The sequence below is a fragment of the Palaemon carinicauda genome, chromosome 21 (genome assembly GCF_036898095.1).
Source record: "Palaemon carinicauda isolate YSFRI2023 chromosome 21, ASM3689809v2, whole genome shotgun sequence".
Classification (NCBI taxonomy): Eukaryota; Metazoa; Arthropoda; class Malacostraca; order Decapoda; family Palaemonidae; genus Palaemon; species Palaemon carinicauda.
This window is the reverse complement of record NC_090745.1, coordinates 30,632,878-30,651,926: the sequence shown is the minus strand read 5'-3', so window position 1 is coordinate 30,651,926 and position 19,049 is coordinate 30,632,878. Positions and strand designations below refer to the sequence as shown.

Genomic DNA, 19,049 nt, shown 5'->3' with positions numbered 1-19,049 from the left:
GTGACCCGTCCTAGGCAGTTGACCTGGAGTTCCAGAAGGAACTCTGGGTTAGGACGTTCCCAACACCACCTCGTCAGGGTATAGGGGACGCGACAGTATTGACTCAATACTCGGAACACAAGGAAGCATGGTTTACCTGCAGAGGTTCGAGGTCAGCTATGCAGAGACCAGGATGCTGCTTCCCCGTAGAGGGGATGATGAAGAAAGAAGTAAGGGCCAGACATACTTCTTTCGTTCATGCAGACTAAAACCTGATAACAATGCCCTCAACCTTCTGCTACCTGTCCAAAAAGGAGCCTGAGGTTAGACCAGCTGTTGTGTAGCCACCACAGAGCGATAGAAAACGTATCGAGACTCCTGTGGGTCACGCCCTGCAGGAAGCGGGCTGCGAAGGTCATTAGACGCTTCCAGACTCCAGCTTGTAGCACCTGCGTCACAGAGTAGTATTACTCGAAGGCGAGGGACGTTGCGATGTATCCAACATCGTGCTGTAGGGCGACGTGACGGGGGAGGGTCTGGAGACAGGTCGAGATGAATGTCCTTGAGTCCGGGCTGAAGAGGTATACTGGTGACTCTCCCCCATGTCCTCCTTGTGCTCCCAAATCGGCTGCAACTGAGGAAAAACTGCAGCTGTTCCCAGCGCTAACCTCTCGATTCCTTTACTGGCAAGAAAGAGAAGGTCTTGGGACATCAGATACAGAATGGAGACTCGAAATCTTGAATGAATCGGACCGAAGGGCCGGGACCCCCAGATTCTGAGTCTAGCCAACAACTCAGGAGCGAGCCTGAATGTTGCCTTCCCCTCTTCCTTAGAAAGGGGGGAGTCGTAAGAGACCAAGAAGATTGCTTACACACTGGCCGTAGCCAGAGTGAGCAGGAGACTCAAGGCGGAATACAATCCGAGGCCTGTCGTAAAGGGTCTTGAGAAGATCTCTTAAAGGACTAAAAGTCCGAGCCATGCTCCAAGTTGGAGGTCTTCCTCCGACTAGGGCAGGGACGATCGTAGCTTCGCATGAGCGAGGATAGATCCAGCGGGCAGGAAAAAGTTATTCCTTTAAGCCTGAAGGTCAGGGAAAGGCTGAGCGACAGGCTTCATTGCCGAGAGCGGAAAGGAGTTTCCTCCCGCCGAAAGGCAATAAGACCGTTATTGCTGGAGAAGAGGCCTCAAGGGAAGAGGTATATCTCCCACGGCACCAACCACCTTAGACTCTTCACTTTGCCTGGGAGACCCCTGTGGATGACTATCGCAGATGACGCGACCTCCGTACCGCGACTGTAGCGGGTTGTCTCTTCTTGAGGAGGAAGCGTAGTGTCTCCAGGCATGAAGCCGAAGCGACGCCCCGGTTTGGGAGAGATGTCGCAGTGTGGTTGCTTGAGTAGTCTGCGCCGTGGGAGAAGCTCTCCCGGGAGTTCCGTCAGGGGAAGCAGAGGGTCCAGAAACCGTTCTGCGCAAAGTCCCAGTGGAGCTCTCCCATTGAAAGGTTGACAGACAACCTGGTCTTGTTGAGACCCATTGTCCACAGACAAAAGGGAGGGAAGACGCAGGCGTCGAAGTTGTCCCACCATCACCGGAATGCATCTTGCCAGAGTCTCGGGGTCTGAGACTGGGGGGAAGAATAGCGGAAGCTTGAGGTTCCAAGCTGTCGCGATCAGGTCCCCCAGACCAGTACTTGCTGGTTACCCAAGGTCAAAGACCCCCAGGTACACTCTCTCTACGAGGCTCTGCTCGGATAGTCTGAGAGAACATTCCCCTGCCTGGAATGAGAGAGCCGATGGTGGTATTGAGAGAATCTCAATCATCCCGGTATCTCTACTGCAAGATGTGAAGGTGTGAAAATGCGTCCCCTGCTGGTTAGAATACGCCAGAATCATGAAGTCGACGCACACGGGGCGACTCGGCAGGGGCTGTAGGATCTGTAGAGGGACCAGACTAAGGCTCCTAAGCCTGCCTGAATGATGGAGAGGTATCCTTCAGGTCTTGACCATAGGCCTGGACTGGAACATGCCCCCCCCCCCCCCCCTTTCCTTTGACGAGTCCGAGAACAGCATCAAGAATGTGGGGAAAGGACGAGAATATCCACTACCATCAAGAGGCTCCATAGGTCAACACCCATTGCAGGTCTAATAGTTCCGCTGGTCCCATAGGGGCCAGGAAGTCCGGTTAAACATTGCCTGAAGCCACCGGAACTTGGATTGCCCCACATGGAACTTATCCTGAGGCGACCGTTCGGACTATCGACGGGTCAATGAGGAAAGGAGAACTAGGAAACGTTCCAAGGTAGGGCTGAAAGCTCTGCTTGACTGAGAACAGGTACTGCGACTCTCCTCAGTCTTGCCACAGTCAACCAAAAGGAAGGCTCGGAGGATGTGGTAACAGAATCTGGCGTCCCCAGGTGGTCACCCATCCAAGTACCGACGTTGCTTAACCTCGCTGGACGGACGAGAAGCGGGGTTTCCAACGTGGTAAGGCCGTTGACTCAATATCATGGCCAGATACTCCAGATGTTGAGGCAGAGGAAGAGAAGGCTCCAAGCAAAATACCATGAGCCCACACTCATGGTAAGCATCCGGAAGCTTGTCCTGGCGCTGAAGAAGGTCGAACCCGAGCCTACCGGAGTTGACCAGCCCTCCAAACAGCAGAGGAGGCGGAAGCCTGCACCTGAGCGGCCAAGAGGAAGGCAGGGAGAGTTCTCTGGGGAAACAAACCTGCTATGCCATGGCGGGATAGCCACACTGCATCATAAGCAGGAATACTTGCAGTCTAGGATGAATTCGACGAGCACCCTGGAAGATGGATGGAATGGAAACTGAAAGTACCCGTCCTTCCGATCCAGGGTTTAAGGAGTCCTGTCGCCTCGTTACCAGTCTGATCGATTCTGCTGGTCTACGCTGGCCGAAGTTTGTTTGACAAACTTGATCAGGGCTGAGAGGTCGACTAAGGACATCCCCTCTCAGATCCTTTCTTACAAGAAAGGATCGACCGAGGAGGCCGGGGGTGAAGCCGTCGATGATCCTAAGGAAGACCTTCGCCTAAGGTATGGATCATTCTGCCCCACCGGGCAACTCTGCTGACGCTATGGCATAGAGGTTCAGAGACACTGAATTCGCTGACAGAGACGGCAGGCGCAATATCCTTGGCTGATCACAGAGATTGTGCGGGAATGGGCATCGGGAAGCTGTCATTCGGATGAGTAACCTTAAGCATCCTCCCGGAGAAAAACCTGCAATCCTAGAGTTCGTGAACTCCTTTTAGGACTATGCCCCCCCGGGGGAGTCTCCCGTGCCATCTGTTCCTGACAGGAGGAAACTGCAATTGGACACCTTGTCCCAGTTTTCGTAGCCGATAACTTAGGCCGACGTGGTTGAAAGAAAAGGGCGCTGGAGCCCTGCAGAGTCTGGAAGAAAGCGCCTTGGAGGAGTGAAAACGGAAGTCGATTTCCTCCGCACAGCCGCTGTCTAAGTCTCTGTCCTTGGGCACAAACAAACTCTTCTCAAGGATGGAAGGGTGTCTGCGGTCGTTGACCTCCACAGATGAGACACCCGAAGGAAGCCCTCAGTCAGCTCGTCCAGATGGTACAACATCAAGCTTGTCCGCAAGTTAGATACTTAATGACGAAAGGCCAAGGTGCCTGAGCTCGAGAGGAGGAAAGTACCCATGCTCTTCCTGTAGCTTCCTTGAACCAAACCTCGGGCCGTAACCGAGGAGGGAAAGAACCTGGTAAGCTCCCAGAGGAAGGGGTAAGCAGTCACCCCTTGTCCGATGGAGAAATCTCGAACGGAAAGCTCCCCCGCCAAAAATCCTTCCAGGGAATGACGGGGAAGGGCTAACCCAGGTTCAGGAAAGAAGAGTGTTGCTCAGATCTCCCTTAAGTTTCTCCTATTCTTGCAAGTGACATGCTCTACGTTTACGGGGTGAGGCCGTGTTCTGGAAATACGCTCCAGAAGAACTCACCAGGCTGGCCATGCTGCGAAAACCCCATTGGGAATCGTGGTCGCAATCGCCCTGGAGCTCGCGCGACGGTAATTCAAAGATTTTCGCGTGAGCGAACGTGGAAGCGCCCATGCGCGGTAACGCAAACGAAGGTGAGCGAAAGAGCGCAGAAGGAGGACGAGCGTGGTAAGAAGGGCGAGAGCTGGTGGTCGGCGAGCGATAACCCATAGACGAGCAATGGATACTGCAAGAAATAAGCCGACGTTTGTGCGAAGAAACACTGTAGGTTCGCACGACGGAACGCCATCCGTCCGCGCGATGGAAAACCGTTGGTTTGCGCGTGGGCGAACATTGGAGAGCATGGGCGCGGACGCGCATGAGCGTAGACGTGCAGGCACGTGGTCGTGCAGGCGAATGGTCGCGCGGGCGCGCGGGCGAACGGTCACGCGGGCGCGCAGGCGAGCGGTCGTTAGGGTGGGCAGGTGGATGAGCGCGAGTCCGAGGCGGCGAACGCAAGCGTTAGCGAGGAAACGCGCTGCCGCGTGGGCGAGGAAGACCGCTGGGGATATGGATCAACAAGCGATCGGTGGTGAGCTGGTGAGCGCTAACGCGCAGGTTGGCGATGGCGCGTTATGTTATGCCGACGCGATGGTCGAGCAGCATGCGCAGGTGAGCGATCGTGCGTTGGCGAGCAATATGCGAAGGTGAGCGATCGCGAGCAGCATGTGCAGGAGGGCGATCGCGCGATGGTGATCAGCATGCGCAGATGGGCGGTCGCGCGATGGCGAGCAGCCTCTGCAGGTGGGCGATCGCGCGATGGCTATCAGCATGCGCAGGGTCGCGCGATGGCGATCAGCATCCGCAGGTGTGCGGTCACGCGATGGCGATCAGCATCCGCAGTTGAGGGTCGCGCGATGGCGATCAGCATCCGCAGTTGAGGGTCGCGCGATGGCGATCAGCATCCGCAGGTGTGCGGTCGCGCGATGGCGATCAGCATCCGCAGTTGAGGGTCGCGCGATGGCGATCAGCATCCGCAGGTGTGCGGTCGCGCGATGGCGGTCAGCATCCGCAGTTGAGGGTCGCGCGATGGCGATCAGCATCCGCAGTTGAGGGTCGCGCGATGGCGGTCAGCATCCGCAGTTGAGGGTCGCGCGATGGCGATCAGCATCCGCAGTTGAGGGTCGCGCGATGGCGATCAGCATCCGCAGTTGAGGGTCGCGCAATGGCGATCAGCATGCGCAGGTGAGCTAGTAGCTGGCGAACCATGTTCCTTCAGAAGAGTTGGAGAACGTTGGCGTGCCGGCTGTAACACACGCGGGCGATCCGGAGATCGCCGAGAGACAGGTGATCGCTGGCGAGCTGATGATCGCTGACGAGCAGAAGGCTACGCGTGGAAGCCTGCGTATAGAAGAAGAGTCCTTGACCCCGACCTGAACCGAAGTTCTAGATTGCGAGGGCGAACGTGGGCGCACAGGGCGCGTAACAGGAACCAACAGGAACAGCAGGGATGATCATCATGAAAGCGCTGACGAACAGGAGAGCGCTGATGAGCAGAAGAGCGCCTGTGCGCTAACACTGAGCAGGAGCAGGAGAGAACACAGCAGAAGGGCGCGCAGGGAAACCCTGACACGCAAGGGAAGAACCCCCGTGGGAGGCAACCCTTTGCCCCGAAGGGATCGTTGTCCGCCGGGAGACTGATGTCCGTCGGAAGACTGCTGTCCGTCGGGAAGACCGTTGTCCGTCGGGAAGACCGTTGCCCGTCGGAAGACGAGATCAGACTGCTGTCCATTTGCACCGAGGCGGAAGATCGAGAAAAAGGAGTTGTAGGCTGCAAACGGAGATTCAAAAAGGCGCCTCAAGCACCCTTATAGGGAGAAGAGAGGCCCTTACGACGAGGCGGACGGTGGGCCTTACGGCGAGGGAGGCCAACAGCAACAGCAACAGAAGAAACCTCCAAAGAGGAGTCTCTAAGAGTGTACTCTCTCGCGAACGAAAGAGAAACACTTCGTAGAAGAGACTGGTCAGCAGTGACCTAAAAGGAGCAATCCTCCGAAGAGGAGCTCCTGCAGTTGCCCAGCCCCTTGAGCGAAACTGCAGGTGTGACCGCTCAGCACCAAAAGCATAGTCGCACGAAAAAAAGGCAAGAGGAGAACCCTCCATAAGGGGAAAAACTCAAGCCTGGACAGGAAAAACTTCCCTCGGAAGGAAAGTTACCTGCCCAAGGAGGCAAGCCTCCTGAGAGTTCTAAAATGAACTGGAGAGCTGTCCGTCGTCACGGGAGTACTTCCAGTAGAAGGAGACACGCCCCTGAAGAAAACACAAGGGGGGAGGCAGCAACAGCCGAATCCCCAGGACTCAACAAGACAGCTCACACCGTTGCCATATTACAGAAACGAATTAGATCGGTAACTGTAAAAAAATAAAACAAAAAAACATTAGTACACATTCAATCCCCCGGGAAGGCTCCGAAGAGGAATCCCGAGGGAAAGGAAACAAGAATTACACAACAGGCACGTGCCCTCACAACCACTTACACTCACGGAAGGAGAGCTGTAACCAAAACAGAATTATAACAATTATAATTATGTAACTATGTAATTATGTAATTTAAAAAAAAGAATGAACACTAAAGAAAGAACGAAAACCCCGAAAGGAATCGTTCTACAAAGCTGAAAAATCAACAAATACAATTAGATTCATAAACTAATTGAGACAAACGTACGGCGTAGCAACCCCCCCACACGGAAAGGAAGCTACAAGGGCGTAGTAACACGTAGTAAAAGGGTGAACGACCTCAACAGAGAGAGAGAGAGAGAAAGACATAAGTCAAACTCGATCGCCACCCATAACGCCGTGGCGGCCAACTGCCGAGGACACCACGTAGATAAGTACACTACACACACAAATCTGAAAAGGAAACTTACTGATTTCTATACTCAAATATGTATACAAACATGAAAACATGTTTACATATATATTGAGTAAATGAAAAGTAAGCGATTAAGTAAAGACAAAACAAACAATGGCTGCCAAGAGAGGACCAAGACAGAGACGTCTGTCACAGTCCGAGCCAAAAGTGAAAATGAGCATTCATCTGTGTGTGTGAGGGAGGGGAGGGGTAGCTAGCTACCACTCCCCTACCCCCCCCCGCTAACTAGCGCGGGGGTAATACACCCTCGTTAAATTCTAATGGCTTGCCATTTCAGCTGCGCTAAAAGGTAAACCCTGTGTAAATAGCGTGGTTTGTATTTCGGTTATGGAACAAATTTGTAATAACATATTTTCTAAAAGCTTTTACTGTAATATCATTATTTATCACTTTCATCATGCGCGTTAAATGCCTTCGTTTGTTTACTGAGCGTACTTTATGACGCCGTCGTTTCGGGCGGCGTCATAAAGAAAAACATTTCATTTGGAAGTCCTAAGAAAAATTAAGTAAAACATTGGTAGGTAATAACAAAATCAACATACTGTAGTGAATAATCAATATAATCGATGCAAAAACTAAACTATACACAGATGTGTAAATGCGTTTGTTTCTTCATTATGATCAGAGATAAACGTAAACAAAACATTGGTTGCCATTTTTTATAGTGCTTTTTGGCGTGTTTAGGAAACGCATGATATAAAATCGCCTTTAATATTTGAGCCTGTTTTAGTTTAGGGTACTGTAGTACATGCATTAAGTGTTCTGTACATTAAAGGGTAGTTTGTTAACAGTACTACGTACAAGGGAAGGTTTTAAAAGTCTGAATATACATGTTAAATAAATAGGTAAATATGGTGTCACTACTTCGCGGATTTTCACCTATCGCGGTCGGGTCTGGAACCTATCTACCGCGATAAACGAGGGTTCACTTAACTTGTTGAGGATGAAGAACGCCAGCGACCATTCACTATTCGAGCCAAAAGCAAAGTGAGCTAAATCACAGGCGTGTGAGTGGGAGCGGTAGCAAGCTACCCCCCTACCCCAGCTAACTAGCAGAATGGGTAGTTAACCCTCACAAAATTTTAATGGCTTGTCCATTCAGCTTCACCGAAAGTAATACCCCTAATAAATAGCGTAGGTTTGTATTCCAGTTACGGAACAACTGGTATTTCCTGTTAACTCTTAGATACTTTCTTGAAGACAAATGGATAGGGATCTGGAAGAATGCATCCTTTAGGTCCAGTGTGCACATGAAGTCCTGTGGTCTTACCGTTTGTCTCACCGTGTCTACCGTCTATATGCTGAATAAAGTCTGTTTGACAAACTTGTTCAGCACTAAGAGGTTGATGACTGGTCTCCAGACACCTTTTTCACAAGAAAGATTCGACTGAAGAAGCCTGAGGAGTTGTCGAGGACCACCACGGAAGAGCCCTTCTCCAATATGGTCTGGACTTGAGCCCAAAGGGCCAACCTCTTTGCTGATTTCAACGCAAAGTTTATCGTCACTAGATCCTTGATCAGTGGAGGGAGAGATGAAATGAATGAGACGTGATACCCTGAATGACTCACGGAGACTGTCCAGGGTTCGGCCCCGAGCTGCAACCACCTGTTCCAGCAGTTTTGTAGGCATCCCCCCACTGTTGGACAAGCAGGGGGATTGCCTGTCCTAGCATATGTAGCCGCTACCTCTAGGCTGTCTCCTTCCACGGGAGGACTTAGTGCCTTTCCTGTCCTTGGTCGGAGAGGGCTTCTTATACACCTCTTCCTTCACTGCTGATTTACTTGTCGAGGTCTTAGGTTGGTTGGTCTGCAGAGGAACTTGTGGTCTGTAGGGCTGGGATGTCAAGGCCCTATGGAGGAAGGAGCCCTGGTGGGACTTCCTCCATCTCTCTGCAGCTTGCTCGAAGTCCCTAAGCTCGAACAGAGAGGAACCCTCCAAAGAGGAGTTCCGGAGCCTTGCGATCTCAATGTTAGGGACATGGTGATGGAAACTCTTGGATACCAAGTCCCTGCACTTGAGGATGGTGTGAGCTCACAAGTTCACCACTAGGTGAGCCAGAAACTCGATGGTGCGGGTACTCATGTGGAGGAAGGTTTCCATCGCCTTCCTGGTACTTTCTTTGGAAAAATCCTCTGTCCGTACCATGATTCCTATGGATCCTAACCAGAGATCCAGCCACGAAGTAGAACTCTACTGGCGGAAGACTCTATTAATGAAGTTACAGATTTTAATAAAAAAATTCCCATTTTGATCAGTTATTAAGGCATACTGCAAAAGACTCCATTCACCAAACGCTTTAGAAAAACACGGAGTGATAGATGGTGCTTTCGTACTAAGTTACTTGTTCGAACAGAATAAAGGCCCAACATTTTATATTCTAAACCTCTTGGTTATTTATTTTCGGTATTTAGGAATTGACAATTTAATTACACCGCTTGTTTTATTTATGATGTTAATAATGACAATTTTGTTAAACCGTGATCATACAGAGCTAAGGCTGAGCAAAAACTAGTTGGAACTATATGATTAATTAGGTAATTAAATTAACACCAAAATACTAACCCACGGGGCTAACGAGCGTAGGGAAACATGGTCTGCTTGCCAGAACAGAGGAGCAGTGAAATTAGATACTTCAACGTACAAACATACAGATAAATACACTCAATTACGTAGAGGTTTTTGTGGTACTGTGCTGCGACGAACGCTGCTAAGACTCTAGCTACAACCAACTCATAGAAAACGGAATTGAAAATTCACGTTTTCTTTACGTGTGGAAGCGCTGAAACAAAAGCTCCAGTTTTGATCGTGTTTCCTTACTTATTACTGGGTTTTAATAGCAGTAACTCATTTTTATTTAAATGTAAGGTTTTATGATTGCTGTTGGAAAGCAAAAAAAAGTTTAATAAAGTTCATTTAAATACGCAATTAGATTGGTACACTATAAATTCCAGTGTTTTGAAAGCTATTGATGACGATACCTGACCGCAAAACTATAACCATACCTCAAAAACTATGGATTTTTGCCAAAATCCATTATCAAAAACGTTCAATACACCCCAAATTATACTAAACCAAAATCTTATTTTCTACCAACCGTTTATCATATCATTCTACATTTCAGAATAGTTATTTGGGTATAGTTTTACTGTATTACAGGTTCTATTCATTTGCGACGGGAACTAGTGTCATTTTCCAAGAGAGCGTAATTTTTTTATAACAAAAAGTAGTTTTTTCCTAGGTTGCATTGCCCTGTAATACAGTACAATAATACCGTTATTTGTTGTGTTCATCGTACTACAAGCTACCCCAGGGTTTTTCCTCGTGATTCATAGAGACACCTCTAATTATTGTAGACACTAGCTACTATAGTGGGTTTACCACGCATGTCCAATGGGGACGAATCCCAAATTCATCTTAATCACATCAATAGCCATCCAATCAGAGCAACTATAAGCTTACTACCCATGGAAAGGTATTTTAACCCTAAGCTAGTGTCGGGTTAGCATGTAAATCTCTAGACTTGACCTGCATGTGAAAACCAGCTTACCATATCATAAACTAATTAGGTTCGTTGTAAACGAAAATTCTTGAAGGTTAGTTTATAAAAATAAGTCACACAGAATATCACTGTTGAAATTGATAGAAAAAAGCCAAAGAATTCACGCTTACTGAAGTAATTGATTATACGAGATGGAATACCTCCTGTCATCCGGAGTGTTTGTTGACAATTTACCTAAGCAGGTCCAGCTCAGATTCTTCTTCTTCTTTCTTTTTATGACAATTTTGTGACTTATAATATCAACGAACATTCTATAAAAAGAATTAAAAAAAAAAAAAAACACATAGCCTATGTGATTTATTATGGCAAATTTTTATACGTAAACTGATTTCGCAGCTCTTTATGTGGGACGATATAACATTAGGAACCCTGAAAAGTAAACTTTCATTCCATATATTTCACCATGTTTTGCAAACACTGTCTCGTTGACGCTGTATTGCTAAGTAAATTCTCATGTTAGTATAAAAGCTCATTGATTAAGCTACTCTCTACAATAATACGCGTTTTTCACCTTCGATGTGATGACCCTAACAGGAGTTACTCTTCATTTTCTCATCATTTTGGAATGAACTTGAAAGGCCCGGGCCTTAATTCAAATCAGCTGTGACCCAGCATCTTATTTTATAGGCTGTTTTCATGATCCTACTATCGTACTCTTTTGGATTACCATGGATTAAATATAAACACTCATGCTTTATTTTGTTTTATATACTATCACATACATTCAGGCTATATAGTTATATTTCTTTTTGACAATAACCAATCTGTTTTTGCAATAATTCTATACTAAAAATATTCACTTATATTATAATGAAAACACATTTTATGCAGTCAAAATTATAGAATAGAATTGCTATGAGAGAGAGAGAGAGAGAGAGAGAGAGAGAGAGAGAGAGAGAGAGAGAGAGAGAGAGAGAGAGAGAGAGAGAGAGATTTTATCAGTCTCACTCCTCTGTTTATTGTGTATTGTGATTGCATTAGTTACATTTTTTGGTAGATTGTAATGGATAGCGTTATAGCAGTCACTTATGTAATAGCACGGTTAATCACAAGTTTCTTGACAGAATATTCATCCAGATATTTCTTTACAAAAGCAATGCTTCTTCGGTGATATCCAGAAATTCTTACTACATTATTTATTTGAGCACCGGGAGACAAATTACAGTCAAGTAATATACCTAAGCATGGGTGTAGGAGTAGGGGGGTTGCTGGGGACTATAGCCCCCTCACCTTTTTACCGAAAAATTACATGGAATATATTAAACTGCATAAATTTAGTAACTCGGAAATGATTCACAGATATTAAATGGCAAAATTTAGTAACTCATTCTTTTTAAGAATTATCAGTCAAAGGCCATTTTTCGATTAGAAGGTTTTTGCTAACATGTAGGTCTATAGGCCTACACGAATTTCCCTGTTCGAGTAAGGAATTGCTCTACTTTTATGCATATGCTGTACATTCACCATATACAGTCTTGGATTGGAGTTCTCTTGATAGGGGTACACTCGGCATGCTCTTCTATCTTGTTTCTCTTCCTCCTTTTTTTTTTTTTAGTTTTTGTAGTCTATAATATTATGTGAAAGATCTAATTTAATGTTATTACTATTCTAGCAATATTTTATTTTGATTTTTTATTCTTCTCCTGTGGTTTATTCTTTTCCTTGTTTTATTTCCTCACTGCGCCTTTTTTCCCTTGTCGGAGCCCTTAGGCTTATTAGTCTATAAGTTGCAGAAATGTCAACCTGGAAATGTTCAAGTTGCAAGGTTTTTTAAGTGAAATGTATGCATATGTAAATTTTGGTAATTTTTTCAGCTTTGTTGGCACTGTGTCAACTTTGGGGGAAATTCTTATGAGCAAATCAGCATAATTAGTGCTACTTATAGCTAAAGCACATAACTAGAACGTAACTTTTTTACCAAGTGTCCTAGAATCATGTGTAATACCCCTTTTTCTATATAAGTTTGACTCAAGGAATTCATTTCTGATATCTTTTATATGCTTAAAGGCTAAGGTCACCATCAAATGTCAAGGTCACATTCAAATGTAAAGGTCAAGGTCATTTATGGGTGTATTTGCACTGTGAAAATATGACCAAGTGAGGTTTACAGACTGTTTTGGTGAATAATATCAGCGAAATTGTGCATTTATGATTAAAACGACAGACTTGGCACTCTTTCAAACAATTTACTTGAGATTTCTAGATATGTGTCCATTTGAAAATTTCTCTTAGCTCTTTTCCAATTTGATCTGCAGATTTTGAAAAAAAGATGCATAAAATCAAAATGTAACGTTTTAAATAAGAGTCTTAAAATCGTGTATGATACCACTCTTCTATAGAACTTTGATGCAAAGAATTCATTTCTCATAATTTTTGTGATGAATGGGCAAGGTAATGATCTAATTTGAAGGTCAAGGTCGTTTTGAAGTACTATTCTTGAAAAGTTCCTACTTTAGCAGCTAAGTGCAACAAATGTTTTTATATGTATGTCACCTGATTAATTGTGCAGATTTTGATCTGAACTAATTATCATGCATCTCGCTCACATTCAGATCTTTATACGAATAAATATCTTCATTATGTGTCTGTCACAGAGCAGGGATGGGAAGTAAACGGTGGGATGGTTTGTCCCTGCATTGATGATGGCCCACCAGGACCGCCGCCTCTGATGAGTGTGATTAGCTGTGGTGGCCGTGCAAAGGGAAAATAATGCAAGGAAACCAGCTGCAGCTGTCACCGTGAAAAACCTAGTTGTAATGTATACTGTTTATGCACAGCAGGTGATGATTGCTGGAATCCTTTCACCAAGAAAGAACACATTGAGTGGAATGATGATCAGGATGGGAATGAAGATAATGTGACGTCGGACAGCCTGTCAAGATCCAAGCCTCTGGAATCAGAATGGTCTCTGGACGCGATATCATTCTCTTTCATACTAGAACAAGTCCCAAAACTGCAAATCGATCTCTTTGCGATGAGCTTCAACAAGAAGCTTCACCGGTATCTAGCACCAAACTTAGATCCGGAAGCGATATGGACGGATGCGATGTCTCTGGATTAGAACCAGTGGTCTCACATCTAACTTATTCCACCATTCAACCTCTTAAAGAAAGTCATGAACAAACTGCGGACTTTCAAGGGAACAGAAGCTCTAGAGGCTCCCAAGTGGCCCAAGAACAATTGGTATCATCTTGTTCTGGAACTCAAACCTCTCCAGGTCCCTCTACCATCTCCCATCCCCAGTGCTGTCCCAGGATGTTCAACAGAAGACTGTCTTCACTTTCTCTTGGATAACGAAAACCCTTCAGCTCGTGATTTTCTCACCCTCGCGGCTCAAAGAAAGTTTGGAGTTGCAAAGGAGAAAATTGACTTCATAGAAGAGTACAAGTCCAACACCACAAAACGAAAATATTTGTCTTCCTGAAAAAATGGGTTGCATTCGTGAAAAGTCATCAGCCATCTTCCATTTCTATGGACTTCTGTATTTCTTTCTTTATCTCATTGTATGATCCAGGTCTGGCTTCCAAAACTATTGTCTTATGTAAGTCGGAACTAACTATACCTATTGCTTATGCTTTTGATATTGAATTTAATAGCGAGCTGTTCAATAAGATCCCGAAGGCTTCTGCTAAACTGAAACCATATGCTCCCCCCAAGGCTATTTCTTGGTCGTCGAATAAAGTCCTGCACTCTGCCTTCTCGATAGATAACACCTCTACTTCTCTGAGGGGGATCTTTCTCAAAAGTTTATTTTTTTATTTATTTTTTTTTTTTTTGCTTGCTATGGCTTCTGGTGCTAGAGTCCGCGAAATCGTGGCCCTTTTAAGGGATGATGGCCACATTGAATTCTCGGAATCAGGGGATATAAATCTTTACCCTGATCCTGCATTCTTGGTGAGTAACGAACTTCCAACCAAAGGCTGGGTGCCTTGGAAGATTTTTCAACTTCAGGAGGACCCTTCTCTGTGCCCCGTGGAGTGCCTTAAGGCCTACCTGTTAAAGAGTCGGGCCTTTAAAGGCGGTCAACTTTTTACAGGGGATATGACAGGATCCAATCTTTCTTTGAAACAGCTAAGGTCCAATCTCACCTGTTTCATCGGAAGGGCTGACCCTGATAGTTTTCTATTAGGTCATGACCCTAGGAAAGTTGCCTCTTCCTTAATATAATTCCAATCTATGTCCTTTGAAGGCTTACAGGCTTGCACGGCCTGGAAATCTTCAAGAGTGTTTTTCCAAACATTACTTGCGACAGTTAGAATTGATTAAACACTTTGCAGTGGCCACTGGTAGTGTAATTAAACCAGCTTTTTAAGTGTTGTATATGGACTCTTATAGACTGTATATTTGGGACTTCTCAGTCTACATTGTGGAAGGGGACTTATGTTCCTCTTTTTAATGTACTATTTAATATTGCAAAGAGTCAAAGGTGACATTTTTCCCTGAATGTCATGAGTGTTACTCTTTTACTACTCTGTTACATAATTTTGGGTCGGAAAACTCCGGTTTTCTGTATATATCTACAGCATATAATGTTACAATTGATTGCTGTTGCATTTATGCATCTTTGGAAAAAATAAAAGACTGCTGTTCGTTTTTGCGTTTCCTTTCATTGGACCTACTGTACAAAATAAAAGTAGTGTACCTCAACTTTTAACCCTCCTTTTATAGACTTCGGTCTTTTCGTCTTCTGGAGACCAAGATCTTCACAGTGAGTGGAACTGTGACGTTGATTTCCTTTGCTGCTACTTTCTACAAACATATCGCTTGCACCATGGTTTGGTACCATAATTACCAATGCTAAAGGAAGTAGAGGTTATAACTCTCCTGGCCACAACTGAGAATGATAATTCTCTGGTATATTTCCATCAGGATGACATGGCTCGAGCCTAAAAACGGATTTTGACATAGGAAAAATCTATTTTTGGGTGAGATAGCCATGTCATCCTGATGGCCCACCCGTTACTTTTCCATCCCCTCCCAATTCTCATTGTGTGTGTGGAACCTCGTGTCATACGATGGCTGCTCCTGGAATGGTTCAACTGGAAACGTGTTAGTTGTAGCACATGAGATCGGGAGTTGCGATGGCTCACTTGCCTACGTCCTTCCCTCTACCTTATCCTTCGAGACAAGGTTAAATCTATTCGGGGAAGGATAACCATGGCTTGTTATTAACACGTCCTTGATTTATACACAATATCTCTTGGGATATTTGCTCCGGAGATCAGAACTCCGTTGACACCTCCAAGGTAAAATTTCTACAGTATATCACTCGCAGAAATATCCCAAGCAGAAGCTGCTAATGAGGAACTTCCATCAGGACGACATGGCTATCTCACCTAAAAAATAGATTTTCCTATGTCAAAATTAGTTTTTACTCTGCACTGTAGTTGCTTTAGTCAGTAAAGCCAAGCATATCACGGCATATTCATTCCATTTTCTTTATCTGGGAGTATATTGACAACAATTTAATTATTCTAGTAAAAGAAATTACTTAAGAAGTTAAAGATCCATTTGATAATTAATTACGAGTCTTCAAATTCCTAAAAGAAATAAAGAAGCTTCACACTATATGTGTGTATACATATGCCAGGGGTCACTAACCTGCGGCTCTTTCAAGGCAGCTTTGTGACCCTAAACTCATGTATAATAATTTCATCTATGAAAAACCATGTAATTGTGTAACACTCAACGCTCATAAGACAATATTTTAAGATTTTATTAAATTTAAAAGGCCAATTATAGGCATCAATTTTACTGATCTTTAAAAAATTACATGTAAATGTAAATAGTTTCAAAGACTTGAAATATTAAATAATTTCATATTTAGATAATCTTAACCTGAAATTACGAGGACAAGGAAATACTGTTTTATTCCTTTCGGAAGAAGTGTTGTTATTTGAAAGAAAATTTGCAGTGTTTGTCAGAGACATTAATAAAGGAGTGTTTGTCCACTTTCCATCACTGAGAAATACAAAGAATCTGCAGATTGTGAGTTTGATGTTGATGCCATAAAAACAGATTTCTTGAAAAAGGAAATGGGTGATTTTAAAGGACGTTCCCAAGAACTCAGAAAGGAGAAAGCAACCATTTCCTTTCAGATCAAACCATTTCTAGCAGAAATCTCTGTAACAAGTTTGTCAGCCTTTATTAATGTGAAGTAAACAGAGTTGGAATAGGTTATTTGCAGGAAAAAGTTAAGGGCATCAACATATTGAGTTTTATTCTCTGATCTAGAGTCATTAGAAACACAAAAATCCACATTAGTATTCAACACAAATGTGGAGAAAATTACTAAATCTAAACAAAAAACCCACAAAGATAAGATTGTTATTGAGGTTTGGATTTGGATTACATTGCCAGAAAATATAAGAAATGCGAAGAAGTTTGCATTTGGGGTACTCTAGACTTTCAGATCCACTTATTTGTGAGGGCAAACATTTCTAAGCATGAATCTCATCAAAGAAGAATTAAGAAGTACACTACACAATGAGAGCTCAAGATCGTGCTTAAAGATGATGATTACTTTCTATTCTACAAAAATTGACCAGGTCTCCATGGAATAACAGGAACAGATCTCACATTATTTATCTTTATGTTTATAACTCTTAGAGGAAAGTATATTGTAATTTTCAACTTTAATTGTCAATAAAGAATTTCCTATAAAATTTCCTCAAGTTTTCAGAAAGTTTTATTATCTCTAAGAATGTAATGTTGCTTTTTCTTTGCAATACTTTGACTGCCATAAAAATTCACTGATATTTTAATAATATGATTTTTTTTTGCATTCTCATATATATATATATATATATATATATATATATATATATATATATATATATATATATATATATATATATATATATATATATATATATATATATACATATGTATATATATATATATATATATATATATATATATATATATATATATATATATATATATATATATATATATATGAAAATAATACACAAAATAGCAAATCCTTTTGCTATGTGAATATGATTATATAATTGTTTAACATTAATAATGTAGACCCAACCTCCTTCCAATTATAAAGGTATGAGCATATAACTTCCAAGAATACAATGAAGCCCTGTTTCTTTAGTATTATATATATATATATATATATATATATATATATATATATATATATATATATATATATATATTTGTGTTTATATAACACATTTATACATATAATTTTACACATACATATATATATATATATATATATATATATATATATATATATATATATATATATATGTATATATATATAAATATATACTGTATATATATATATATATATATATATATATATATATATATATATATATATATATATGTATATATATATGTATATATATAAATATATATATATATACATATATATATATATATATATATATATATATATATATATATATATATATATATATATATATATATATATATATATATTTGTGTTTATATAACACATATATACATATAATTTTATACATATACATATATATATATATATATATATATATATATATATATATATATATATATATATATATATATATATATATATATATATATGTGTGTGTGTGTGTGTGTGTGTGTGTGTTTGTTCATATAACACATTTATACATATAATTTATATATATATATATATATATATATATATATATATATATATATATATATATATATATATATATATATATATATATATGTCCCGCGCTTGACGGATAATGAGACGTTGGAATACGGGTTTTCTTCATTTATTACAAAAGGTTCGTAAGTACACGATAATGTACACAGCTATGATTCTTCCAGGCACAAGAGCCTTTTCTACTTGAGCGCACAAGGGCAACTAAACTCCCCTCGCTATCAAAATGTAATCTTGCTACAACAACATGCTCAGTTACAGGTTTTTGTGGAATTCTCATGATTAAAGAGTTCATTTACCCTAACGTACAACATACAAGAATCAGGACATTACTTCCCCCCCCCCGCCCCCCCCCCCAAGCTCCTCACTCCGGGAGGAGGTGCACACTCGCCCTCACTAGTCTATGATATATGGAGGACACTCCGACCCGGAATAGGCATGGCATGTACTAAACAGAAATGCAACATAATATATATATATATATATATATATATATATATATATATATATATATATATATATATATATATATATATATATATATATATATATATATATATATATATATATATATATATATATATATATATATATATATATATATATATATATATATATATATATATATATAGAAATCACCCAAAAAATAACAACTCATCTTCCACAAAAAAAAAGATTATAAATGAAATATTGCATGTAAAAATGTACACAAAGCAATATAAATAATTCCACTCATTTCTTCATAAGACCCCTGCAACTAAAATACAGAATACCCAAAGTGAAAAAAAAATTCATAACATCAGTCTTACACAACCTCATCAATAACCTCCCTCTGGTTGCTGGCAATACAGGCTTTTTGGGCGGGACAGGGGTAGGAATAGATATTCCTTCATCCCTCGATTTTACTTGTCCGGGTTTACGGCACAATTTCGCTACACAACTCACCACTACCGTTTCGCCATTTATCTA

The 19,049-nt window shown here is 42.3% G+C and overlaps 1 protein-coding gene across 2 annotated transcripts in view; it reads right to left on the bottom strand.

The window, feature by feature from the left end:
- LOC137615253 (uncharacterized) overlaps positions 1-10,614 on the bottom strand; it is a 138,235-nt gene extending 127,621 nt beyond the window's left edge. Inside the window, exon 1 of one of the 2 annotated variants that reach the window (XM_068344974.1) lies at positions 10,531-10,614. The gene's annotated coding sequence lies outside the window, so the exon portion shown is untranslated. The remainder of the gene's footprint in view (positions 1-10,530) is intronic. The other variant, XM_068344975.1, reaches the window with a different exon arrangement.
- Between the last annotated feature and the right edge of the window lie 8,435 nt (positions 10,615-19,049).